Source organism: Procambarus clarkii, chromosome 27, assembly GCF_040958095.1.
Source record: "Procambarus clarkii isolate CNS0578487 chromosome 27, FALCON_Pclarkii_2.0, whole genome shotgun sequence".
NCBI lineage: Eukaryota > Metazoa > Arthropoda > Malacostraca > Decapoda > Cambaridae > Procambarus > Procambarus clarkii.
Genome location: NC_091176.1, coordinates 38,301,688 through 38,314,210, shown reverse-complemented (window position 1 = coordinate 38,314,210; position 12,523 = coordinate 38,301,688). Strand labels below are relative to the sequence as shown.

Sequence of the window (12,523 nt, the reverse complement as noted above, 5' to 3'; positions counted from 1 at the left end):
ACCTGGCCCTCCACGACCTGGCCCTCCACGACCAGGCCCTCCACGACCTGGCCCTCCACGACCAGGCCCTCCACGACCAGGCCCTCCACGACCTGGCCCTCTACGACCTGGCCCTCCACGACTTGGCCCTCCACGACCTGGCCCTCTACGACCTGGCCCTCCACGACCTGGCCCTCCACGACCTGGCCCTCCACGACCAGGCCCTCCACGACCTGGCCCTCCACGACCTGGCCCTCAACGACCTGGCCCTCTACGACCTGGCACTCCACGACCTGGCCCTCTACGACCTGGCCCTCCACGACCTGGCCCTCCACGACCTGGCCCTCCACGACCTGGCCCTCTACGACCTGGCCCTCCACGACCTGGCCCTCTACGACCTGGCCCTCCACGACCTGGCCCTCCACGACCTGGCCCTCTACGACCTGGCCCTCCACGACCTGGCCCTCTACGACCTGGCCCTCCACGACTTGGCCCTCCACGACCTGGCCCTCTACGACCTGGCCCTCCACGACCTGGCCCTCCACGACCAGGCCCTCCACGACCTGGCCCTCCACGACCAGGCCCTCCACGACCAGGCCCTCCACGACCTGGCCCTCTACGACCTGGCCCTCCACGACTTGGCCCTCCACGACCTGGCCCTCTACGACCTGGCCCTCCACGACCTGGCCCTCTACGACCTGGCCCTCCACGACTTGGCCCTCCACGACCAGGCCCTCCACGACTGGCCCTCTACGACCTGGCCCTCCACGACCTGGCCCTCCACGACCTGGCCCTCCACGACCTGGCCCTCCACGACCTGGCCCTCCACGACCTGGCCCTCCACGACCTGGCCCTCTACGACCAGGCACTCCACGACCTGGCCCTCTACGACCTGGCCCTCCACGACCTGGCCCTCCACGACCTGGCCCTCCACGACCTGGCCCTTTACGACCTGGCCCTCCACGACCTGGCCCTCTACGACCTGGCCCTCCACGACTTGGCCCTCCACGACCTGGCCCTCTACGACCTGGCCCTCCACGACCTGGCCCTCCACGACCTGGCCCTCCACGACCTGGCCCTCCACGACCAGGCCCTCCACGACCAGGCCCTCCACGACCTGGCCCTCTACGACCTGGCCCTCCACGACTTGGCCCTCCACGACCTGGCCCTCTACGACCTGGCCCTCCACGACCTGGCCCTCCACGACCAGGCCTCCACGACCTGGCCCTCTACGACCTGGCCCTCCACGACTTGGTCCTCCACGACCTGGCCCTCTACGACCTGGCCCTCCACGACCTGGCCCTCCACGACCTGGCCCTCCACGACCTGGCCCTCCACGACCAGGCCCTCCACGACCAGGCCCTCCACGACCTGGCCCTCTACGACCTGGCCCTCCACGACCTGGCCCTCCACGACCTGGCCCTCCACGACCTGGCCCTCCACGACCTGGCCCTCCACGACCAGGCCCTCCACGACCTGGCCCTCCACGACCTGGCCCTCCACGACCTGGCCCTCTACGACCAGGCACTCCACGACCTGGCCCTCTACGACCTGGCCCTCCACGACCTGGCCCTCCACGACCTGGCCCTCCACGACCTGGCCCTCTACGACCTGGCCCTCCACGACCTGGCCCTCTACGACCTGGCCCTCCACGACTTGGCCCTCCACGACCTGGCCCTCTACGACCTGGCCCTCCACGACCTGGCCCTCCACGACCAGGCCCTCCACGACCAGGCCCTCCACGACCTGGCCCTCTACGACCTGGCCCTCCACGACTTGGCCCTCCACGACCTGGCCCTCTACGACCTGGCCCTCCACGACCTGGCCCTCCACGACCTGGCCCTCCACGACCTGGCCTTCCACGACCAGGCCCTCCACGACCAGGCCCTCCACGAACTGGCCCTCTACGACCTGGCCCTCCACGACCTGGCCCTCCACGACCTGGCCCTCCACGACCTGGCCCTCCACGACCTGGCCCTCCACGACCAGGCCCTCCACGACCTGGCCCTCCACGACCTGGCCCTCCACGACCTGGCCCTCTACGACCAGGCACTCCACGACCTGGCCCTCTACGACCTGGCCCTCCACGACCTGGCCCTCCACGACCTGGCCCTCCACGACCTGGCCCTCTACGACCTGGCCCTCCACGACCTGGCCCTCTACGACCTGGCCCTCCACGACTTGGCCCTCCACGACTTGGCCCTCTACGACCTGGCCCTCCACGACCTGGCCCTCCACGACCTGGCCCTCCACGACCTGGCCCTCCACGACCAGGCCCTAAACGACCAGGCCCTCCACGACCTGGCCCTCTACGACCTGGCCCTCCACGACTTGGCCCTCCACGACCTGGCCCTCTACGACCTGGCCCTCCACGACCTGGCCCTCCACGACCTGGCCCTCCACGACCTGGCCCTCCACGACCTGGCCCTCCACGACCTGGCCCTCTACGACCTGGCCCTCCACGACCTGGCCCTCTACGACCTGGCCCTCCACGACTTGGCCCTCCACGACCTGGCCCTCTACGACCAGGCACTCCACGACCTGGCCCTCTACGACCTGGCCCTCCACGACCTGGCCCTCCACGACCTGGCCCTCCACGACCTGGCCCTTTACGACCTGGCCCTCCACGACCTGGCCCTCTACGACCTGGCCCTCTACGACCTGGCCCTCCACGACCTGGCCCTCCACGACCTGGCCCTCCACGACCAGGCCCTCCACGACCAGGCCCTCCACGACCTGGCCCTCTACGACCTGGCCCTCCACGACTTGGCCCTCCACGACCTGGCCCTCTACGACCTGGCCCTCCACGACCTGGCCCTCCACGACCAGGCCCTCCACGACCAGGCCCTCCTCGACCTGGCCCTCTACGACCTGGCCCTCCACGACTTGGCCCTCCACGACCTGGCCCTCTACGACCTGGCCCTCCACGACCTGGCCCTCCACGACCTGGCCCTCCACGACCTGGCTCTCCACGACCAGGCCCTCCACGACCAGGCCCTCCACGACCTGGCCCTCTACGACCTGGCCCTCCACGACCTGGCCCTCCACGACCTGGCCCTCCACGACCTGGCCCTCCACGACCAGGCCCTCCACGACCTGGCCCTCCACGACCTGGCCCTCCACGACCTGGCCCTCTACGACCAGGCACTCCACGACCTGGCCCTCTACGACCTGGCCCTCCACGACCTGGCCCTCCACGACCTGGCCCTCCACGACCTGGCCCTCTACGACCTGGCCCTCCACGACCTGGCCCTCCACGACCTGGCCCTCCACGACTTGGCCCCCACGACCTGGCCCTCTACGACCTGGCCCTCCACGACCTGGCCCTCTACGACCAGGCACTCCACGACCTGGCCCTCTACGACCTGGCCCTCCACGACCTGGCCCTCCACGACCTGGCCCTCCACGACCTGGCCCTACACGACCTGGCCCTCCACGACCTGGCCCTCCACGACCAGGCCCTCCACGACCTGGCCCTCCTACGACCTGGCCCTCCACGACCTGGCCCTCCCACGACCTAGGCCCTCCACGACCTGGCCCTCTACGACCTGGCCCTCCACGACCTGGCCCTCCACGACCTGGCCCTCCACGACCTGGCCCTCTACGACCTGGCCCTCCACGACACGGCCCTCCACGACCTGGCCCTCCACGACCTGGCCCCTCCACGACCTGGCCCTCCACGGACCGGCCCTCTAACGACCTGGCCCTCCACGACCTGGCCCTCCACGACCTGGCCCTCCACGACCTGGCCCTCTACGACCTGGCCCTCCACGGACCTGGCCCTCTACGACCTGGCCCTCCACGACCTGGCCCTCCACGACCAGGCACGATCCAGACCCTGGCCCTCTACGACCTGGCCCTTCCACGGACGCCTGGCCCTCCACGACCTGGCCCCTCCACGACCTGGCCCTCCACGACCTGGCCCTCCACGACCTGGCCCTCCACGACCTAGGCCCTCACCACGACCTGGCCCTCCACGAACCTGGCCCTCCACGACCTGGCCCTCTCACGACCAGGCACCTCCACGACCTGGCCCTCTACGACCTGGCCCTTCCACGCCTGGCCCTCCACGACCTGGCCCTCACGACCTGGCCCTCTACGACCTGGCCCTCCACGACCTGGCCCTCCACGACCTGGCCCTCCACGACTTGGCCCTCCACGACCTGGCCCTCTACGACCTGGCCTCCACGACCTGGCCCTCCACGACCAGGCCCTCCACGGCCTGGCCCTCCACGACCAGGCCCTCCACGACCAGGCCCTCCACGACCTGGCCCTCTACGACCTGGCCCTCCACGACTTGGCCCTCCACGACCTGGCCCTCTACGACCTGGCCCTCCACGACCTGGCCCTCCACGACCTGGCCCTCCACGACCTGGCCCTCCACGACCTGGCCCTCCACGACCTGGCCCTCTACGACCTGGCCCTCCACGACCTGGCCCTCTACGACCTGGCCCTCCACGACTTGGCCCTCCACGACCTGGCCCTCTACGACCTGGCCCTCCACGACCTGGCCCTCCACGACCAGGCCCTCCACGACCTGGCCCTCCACGACCAGGCCCTCCACGACCAGGCCCTCCACGACCTGGCCCTCTACGACCTGGCCCTCCACGACTTGGCCCTCCACGACCTGGCCCTCTACGACCTGGCCCTCCACGACATGGCCCTCCACGACCAGGCCCTCCACGACCTGGCCCTCTACGACCTGGCCCTCCACGACCTGGCCCTCCACGACCTGGCCCTCCACGACCTGGCCCTCCACGACCTGGCCCTCCACGACCTGGCCCTGCCACGACCTGCTAAGCCCTCCACGACCTGGCCCTCTACGACCTGGCACTCCACGACCTGGCCCCTCTACGACCTGGCCCTCCACGACTGGCCCTCACGACCTGGCCCTCCACGACCTGGCCCTTTACGACCTGGCCCTCACGACCTGGCCCTCTACGACCTGGCCCTCCACGACCTTGGCCCTCCACGACCTGGCCCTCTACGACCTGGCCCTCCACTACCTGGCCCTCCACGACTGGCCCTCCACGACCTGGCCGCTCCACGACCCAGGCCCTCCAACAGCTAACCAGGCCCTCCACGACCTGGCCCTCTACGACCTGGCCCTCCACGACTTGGCCCTCCACGACCTGGCCCTCTACGACCTGGCCCTCCACGACCTGGCCCTCCACGACCAGGCCCTCCACGACCTGGCCCTCCACGACCAGGCCCTCCACGACCAGGCCCTCCACGACTGGCCCTCTACGACCCTGGCCCTCCACGACTTGGCCCTCCACGACCTGGCCCTCTACGACCTGGCCCCCGACCTGGCCCTCCACGACCTGGCCCTCCACGACCAGGCCCTCCACGACCTGGCCCTCCACGACCTGGCCCTCCACGACCTGGCCCTCTACGACCTGGCACTCCACGACCTGGCCCTCTACGACCTGGCCCTCCACGACCTGGCCCTCCACGACCTGGCCCTCCACGACCTGGCCCTCTACGACCTGGCCCTCCACGACCTGGCCCTCTACGACCTGGCCCTCCACGACTTGGCCCTCCACGACCTGGCCCTCTACGACCTGGCCCTCCACGACCTGGCCCTCTACGACCTGGCCCTCCACGACTTGGCCCTCCACGACCTGGCCCTCTACGACCTGGCCCTCCACGACCTGGCCCTCCACGACCAGGCCCTCCACGACCTGGCCCTCCACGACCAGGCCCTCCACGACCAGGCCCTCCACGACCTGGCCCTCTACGACCTGGCCCTCCACGACTTGGCCCTCCACGACCTGGCCCTCTACGACCTGGCCCTCCACGACCTGGCCCTCTACGACCTGGCCCTCTACGACTTGGCCCTCCACGACCAGGCCCTCCACGACCTGGCCCTCTACGACCTGGCCCTCCACGACCTGGCCCTCCACGACCTGGCCCTCCCACGACCTGGCCCTCCACGACCTGCCCCTCCACGACCTGGCCCTCTACGACCAGGCACTCCACGACCTGGCCCTCTACGACCTGGCCCTCCACGACCTGGCCCTCCACGACCTGGCCCTCCACGACCTGGCCCTTTACGACCTGGCCCTCCACGACCTGGCCCTCTACGACCTGGCCCTCCACGACTTGGCCCTCCACGACCTGGCCCTCTACGACCTGGCCCTCCACGACCTGGCCCTCCACGACCTGGCCCTCCACGACCTGGCCCTCCACGACCAGGCCCTCCACGACCAGGCCCTCCACGACCTGGCCCTCTACGACCTGGCCCTCCACGACTTGGCCCTCCACGACCTGGCCCTCTACGACCTGGCCCTCCACGACCTGGCCCTCCACGACCAGGCCCTCCACGACCTGGCCCTCTACGACCTGGCCCTCCACGACTTGGTCCTCCACGACCTGGCCCTCTACGACCTGGCCCTCCACGACCTGGCCCTCCACGACCTGGCCCTCCACGACCTGGCCCTCCACGACCAGGCCCTCCACGACCAGGCCCTCCACGACCTGGCCCTCCACGACCAGGCCCTCCACGACCTGGCCCTCTACGACCTGGCCCTCCACGACCTGGCCCTCCACGACCTGGCCCTCCACGACCTGGCCCTCCACGACCTGGCCCTCCACGACCAGGCCCTCCACGACCTGGCCCTCCACGACCTGGCCCTCCACGACCTGGCCCTCTACGACCAGGCACTCCACGACCTGGCCCTCTACGACCTGGCCCTCCACGACCTGGCCCTCCACGACCTGGCCCTCCACGACCTGGCCCTCTACGACCTGGCCCTCCACGACCTGGCCCTCTACGACCTGGCCCTCCACGACTTGGCCCTCCACGACCTGGCCCTCTACGACCTGGCCCTCCACGACCTGGCCCTCCACGACCAGGCCCTCCACGACCAGGCCCTCCACGACCTGGCCCTCTACGACCTGGCCCTCCACGACCTGGCCCTCCACGACCTGGCCCTCCACGACCTGGCCCTCCACGACCTGGCCCTCCACGACCAGGCCCTCCACGACCTGGCCCTCCACGACCTGGCCCTCCACGACCTGGCCCTCTACGACCAGGCACTCCACGACCTGGCCCTCTACGACCTGGCCCTCCACGACCTGGCCCTCCACGACCTGGCCCTCCACGACCTGGCCCTCTACGACCTGGCCCTCCACGACCTGGCCCTCTACGACCTGGCCCTCCACGACTTGGCCCTCCACGACCTGGCCCTCTACGACCTGGCCCTCCACGACCTGGCCCTCCACGACCTGGCCCTCCACGACCTGGCCCTCCACGACCAGGCCCTAAACGACCAGGCCCTCCACGACCTGGCCCTCTACGACCTGGCCCTCCACGACTTGGCCCTCCACGACCTGGCCCTCTACGACCTGGCCCTCCACGACCTGGCCCTCCACGACCTGGCCCTCCACGACCTGGCCCTCCATGACCTGGCCCTCCACGACCAGGCCCTCCACGACCTGGCCCTCCACGACCTGGCCCTCCACGACCAGGCCCTCCACGACCTGGCCCTCCACGACCTGACCCTCCACGACCTGGCCCTCCACGACCAGGCCCTCCACGACCTGGCCCTCTACGACCTGACCCTCCAAGACATCGCCCTCTTGAGCCAACCTCGACGTACTGCCCTCAACATAAGCCTCCCTCATAGCGTTCCTTCAACGTCTCTCCCCTTCCTGTCACTCACTCACTCTCTCTCTCTCTCTCTCTTTATCCCTCTCATTCTCCATTCTCTCCTCTCCCTCCCCATTTATCCACCTCCCTCTGCGATCCTCCTAACTTTCATCCACCTACTACCCCCTTCTCTCCCCCTCCCTTTCCTCCTCTCCCCTCCCCCCTCCCATTCCTCCATCCTCCTCCATCCCCCACAATCACAACTCGTCAAGCACAACATGCTCCCCGCCTCCCTAGAGAGTGCTGGGCGGGGCGCTGAAGAAAATAGCTGGTGAAGAAGGCGCAGAAGAGTCGGCCCGTGGAGGTCGTTGTCTGTCTATCTGTCTGTATGTCTGTCTATCGGGATCGTGTTTACCTAATGCTGTGGTACAAGGTCTCGTAAGGACCTCTCGTTCTAACTACAAGTGGTAGTTAGCACGGTACACTGGTGACCATAACGTACCATATAGTTAAGAGGACGGGTTGGGTTAACAACCCTGCCTTACATTTCTGGTAAAGTACCTGGTTACAGCTCTCTGGGAACCTCTTGCGTCGTTAATATACCCTAGGAATTGTTTCTATTGTGAGTGGATACCAGAGGGGGGGGGGGGAATTGAAGGGTATACTCTTCTATCATATACCGCTATGCTACATGCTGATGCCCTAAACGCTATGCGTGCTAGTGGGTGTCCTAGAATGTAAGAACTCTTGTACATAGATAAATCAAATAAATCAATAACTGGAGGGCGAGTAACTGAACTGTGGCTGTGTTTGTCCGCAGACTTGTCGTCATCTGGTCACTTGCCGCCCGGCCCTCCCACTCCTACATCATCTCTTGCACCTTGGGAGTCTTGCTAACTTTAGTCTCCGCCAACTGCATGAACAATGTGCCAAACGTGTCACAAAAGATCTTCAATTGCTCACGTGGAATCTTGAGAAGTGTTTACTGTTTGACCTATTGATGTACACTGGTGCCAACAGTATTGATGTACACTGGTGTCAACAGTATTGATGTACACTGGTGCCAATAGTATTGATGTACACTGGTGCCAACAGTATTGATGTACACTGGTGTCAACAGTATTGATGTACACTGGTGCCAATAGTATTGATGTACACTGGTGCCAACAGTATTGATGTACACTGGTGTCAACAGTATTGATGTACACTGGTGTCAACAGTATTGATGTACACTGGTGCCAACAGTATTGATGTACACTGGTGTCAACAGTATTGATGTAAACTGGTGCCAACAGTATTGATGTACACTGGTGTCAACAGTATTGATGTACACTGGTGTCAACAACATTGATGTACACTGGTGTCAACAGTATTGATGTACACTGGTGTCAACAGTATTGATGTACACTGGTGTCAACAGTATTGATGTACACTGGTGCCAACAGTATTGATGTACACTGGTGTCAACAGTATTGATGTACACTGGTGTCAACAGTATTGATGTACACTGGTGCCAACAGTATTGATGTACACTGGTGCCAACAGTATTGATGTACACTGGTGTCAACAGTATTGATGTACACTGGTGCCAACAGTATTGATGTACACTGGTGTCAACAGTATTGATGTACACTGGTGCCAACAGTATTGATGTACACTGGTGTCAACAGTATTGATGTACACTGGTGTCAACAACATTGATGTACACTGGTGTCAACAGTATTGATGTACACTGGTGTCAACAGTATTGATGTACACTGGTGCCAACAGTATTGATGTACACTGGTGTCAACAGTATTGATGTACACTGGTGTCAACAGTATTGATGTACACTGGTGTCAACAGCATTGATGTACACTGGTGTCAACAACATTGATGTACACTGGTGTCAACAGTATTGATGTACACTGGTGTTAACAACATTGATGTACACTGGTGCCAACAACATTGATGTACACTGGTGCCAACAACATTGATGTACACTGGTGCCAACAACATTGATGTACACTGGTGCCAACAGTATTGATGTACACTGGTGCCAACAGTATTGATGTACACTGGTGTCAACAGTATTGATGTACACTGGTGCCAACAGTATTGATGTACACTGGTGCCAACAGTATTGATGTACACTGGTGTCAACAGTATTGATGTACACTGGTGTCAACAGTATTGATGTACACTGGTGCCAACAACATTGATGTACACTGGTGTCAACAGTATTGATGTACACTGGTGCCAACAGTATTGATGTACACTGGTGTCAACAGTATTGATGTACACTGGTGCCAACAGTATTGATGTACACTGGTGTCAACAGTATTGATGTACACTGGTGCCAACAGCATTGATGTACACTGGTGCCAACAGCATTGATGTACACTGGCGCCAACAGTATTGATGTACACTGGTGCCAACAACATTGATGTACACTGGTGCCAACAACATTGATGTACACTGGTGCCAACAACATTGATGTACACTGGTGCCAACAGTATTGATGTACACTGGTGTCAACAGTATTGATGTACACTGGTGCCAACAGTATTGATGTACACTGGTGTTAACAGTATTGATGTACACTGGTGTTAACAGTATTGATGTACACTGGTGTTAACAGTATTGATGTACACTGGTGCCAACAGTATTGATGTACACTGGTGCCAAAAGTATTGATGTACACTGGTGTTAACAGTATTGATGTACACTGGTGCCAACAGTATTGATGTACACTGGTGTTAACAGCATTGATGTACACTGGTGTTAACAGCAATGATGTACACTGGTGTTAACAGCATTGATGTACACTGGTGCCAACAGTATTGATGTACACTGGTGTCAACAGTATTGATGTACACTGGTGTCAACAGTATTGATGTACACTGGTGCCAACAGCATTGATGTACACTGGTGTTAACAGCATTGATGAACACTGGTGCCAACAGTATTGATGTACACTGGTGTTAACAGCATTGATTTCAACTGGTGCCAACAGCATAGATGTACACTGGGGCCAATAACATTGATGTACACTTCCAGGTTACACTCTCAGCTAATACTTTGGTTGCAGGTCCCTCTTTAGGTAAATTCTGGCGCAAGCAAGTCCCTCTTTTGGTAAATCTAGGGATACCAGATCCCTCTTTAGGTAAATCTATGGCAACCAGGTCCCTCTTTAAGTAAATCTATAGCAACCAAGTCTCTCTTTAGGTAAATCTAGGGCATCCAGGTCCCTCTCTTGCTTGCCTTAGGGCTATAATGATCGTCTTTCGCTAATACAGAGATTGCTAGACCCTTCTTCAGTTTGTTCGGGAACATCCAGATACCAGTGTCTAACTCAGGAAATGTTGTGACTCTCTCAAGCTACCGCAGGAACTGCCAGATTCCTGTGTTGTTAACCTTTTGGTTACTGGAACCACTTTCTAGAAAATTATATACTGAGAGGCTCTAGCTACCTCTAGGACAACATAGGACCTCGCAAATTATATTAACACTAGACTCCTCTTTCTGGAAACTCTAGTACTTCTATAACCCGCTTAAGCTAACTCTATGACTCTTAGACCGTCTCTAGCTAACACAAGGATGCAGAAACATTCGTCCACACAGTAATTAGAGCAATATACATATATAGAGTCACTCACTCCCAATGTTTGGTTAATATGCATATATTATGTCGCTCCTGAGGCGTCATATCTCCTTCAGTATTGGTCAAAACTCCCCTTTGACTTGGCCAAAACTCCGCTCGCGCTGGCCAAAACTCCCGCTCGCGCTGGCCAAAACTCCCGCTCGCGCTGGCCAAAACTCCCGCTCACGCTGGCCAAAACTCCCGCTCGCGCTGGCCAAAACTCCCGCTCGCGCTGGCCAAAACTTCCGCTCACGCTGGCCAAAACTCCCGCTCGCGCTGGCCAAAACTCCCGCTCGCGCTGGCCAAAACTCCCGCTCACGCTGGCCAAAACTCCCGCTCACGCTGGCCAAAACTCCCGCTCGCGTTGGCCAAAACTCCCGCTCACGCTGGCCAGAACTCTCACTAGCATCGTCAGTTGTGTCCGAAATTTATTTGTCACATATCAATAAGAGAATGAAGAAATATTCTAAATTAACAATACTGAACAAGGTTTGGATAAGATTTTCAATATATCCAGAGAGTGGCGTTTACAACATGAGGAAATAGCTCTGCCTTAACTAACCTGACCCTAAACCTAACATAAAACCCATAACATAACTTAACCTACCCCTAACCTAACCTACCGTGAGGTTTCAACATTTAGGGGCGACCAGTAGCCGCCATGTTGAATTGAGGTTAACGACTCCTAGGATATGCGCAGTAGCCTAATTACCGTTAATATAGCCACTGCAAGATACTGCAGGATACGTGCAATACGTAATTTATAACTACAGCATGATAGGGGAATACAAAATGTTTTGTAAAACTGTTACGAACCCGGATCCAGCGTCCGAGCACGGAGCAGTAACGACCGCGCCATCTGTGGGTCAGCTCCCGAACCCCCGCCAAACGGACGACGACACCTGGTGAGGACGGCGAATACCGGCCACAAGGGCCAGTTTCCAGTCCTGTTCAGCGCTCAACACAGCCGCTGCTGACCTCTGGTGAGGTGGTGCTCAGACACCAGCGCCATCTATGGAGTGGATAGGTGGGCGTTTGTGTCTGAACCTGTAAGTGAGGTGCCTTACTGTGTCCCAGTTATTGATGACGTGTCTGCTTACAGAGCCGACCTGGGACTGCTGTGATGGACGTGGAGTCAGTCTACCCGAGGCAGCCGTCTCCATACCTTGTACTTTGCTGCAGCAGTTGTGAAGTCGTCCCCCCGGAAGAACACTGTGGTGTGTTACCCTGCCAGTGGAGTGGCAGTAAAAGGATTACCCGGGACCGACTGTTGGAGACGATCATCCACTGGGGTATTAAGGACAGGAGAGTGATTTGTGGTGTCACAC

The 12,523-nt window shown here is 61.0% G+C and overlaps 1 protein-coding gene across 1 annotated transcript in view; it reads left to right on the top strand.

Annotated features, from left to right (window-relative positions):
* The window catches only part of LOC138369245 (caldesmon-like), a 78,702-nt gene that overhangs the window by 37,976 nt on the left and 28,203 nt on the right, over window positions 1-12,523 (top strand). The window lies entirely within an intron of this gene.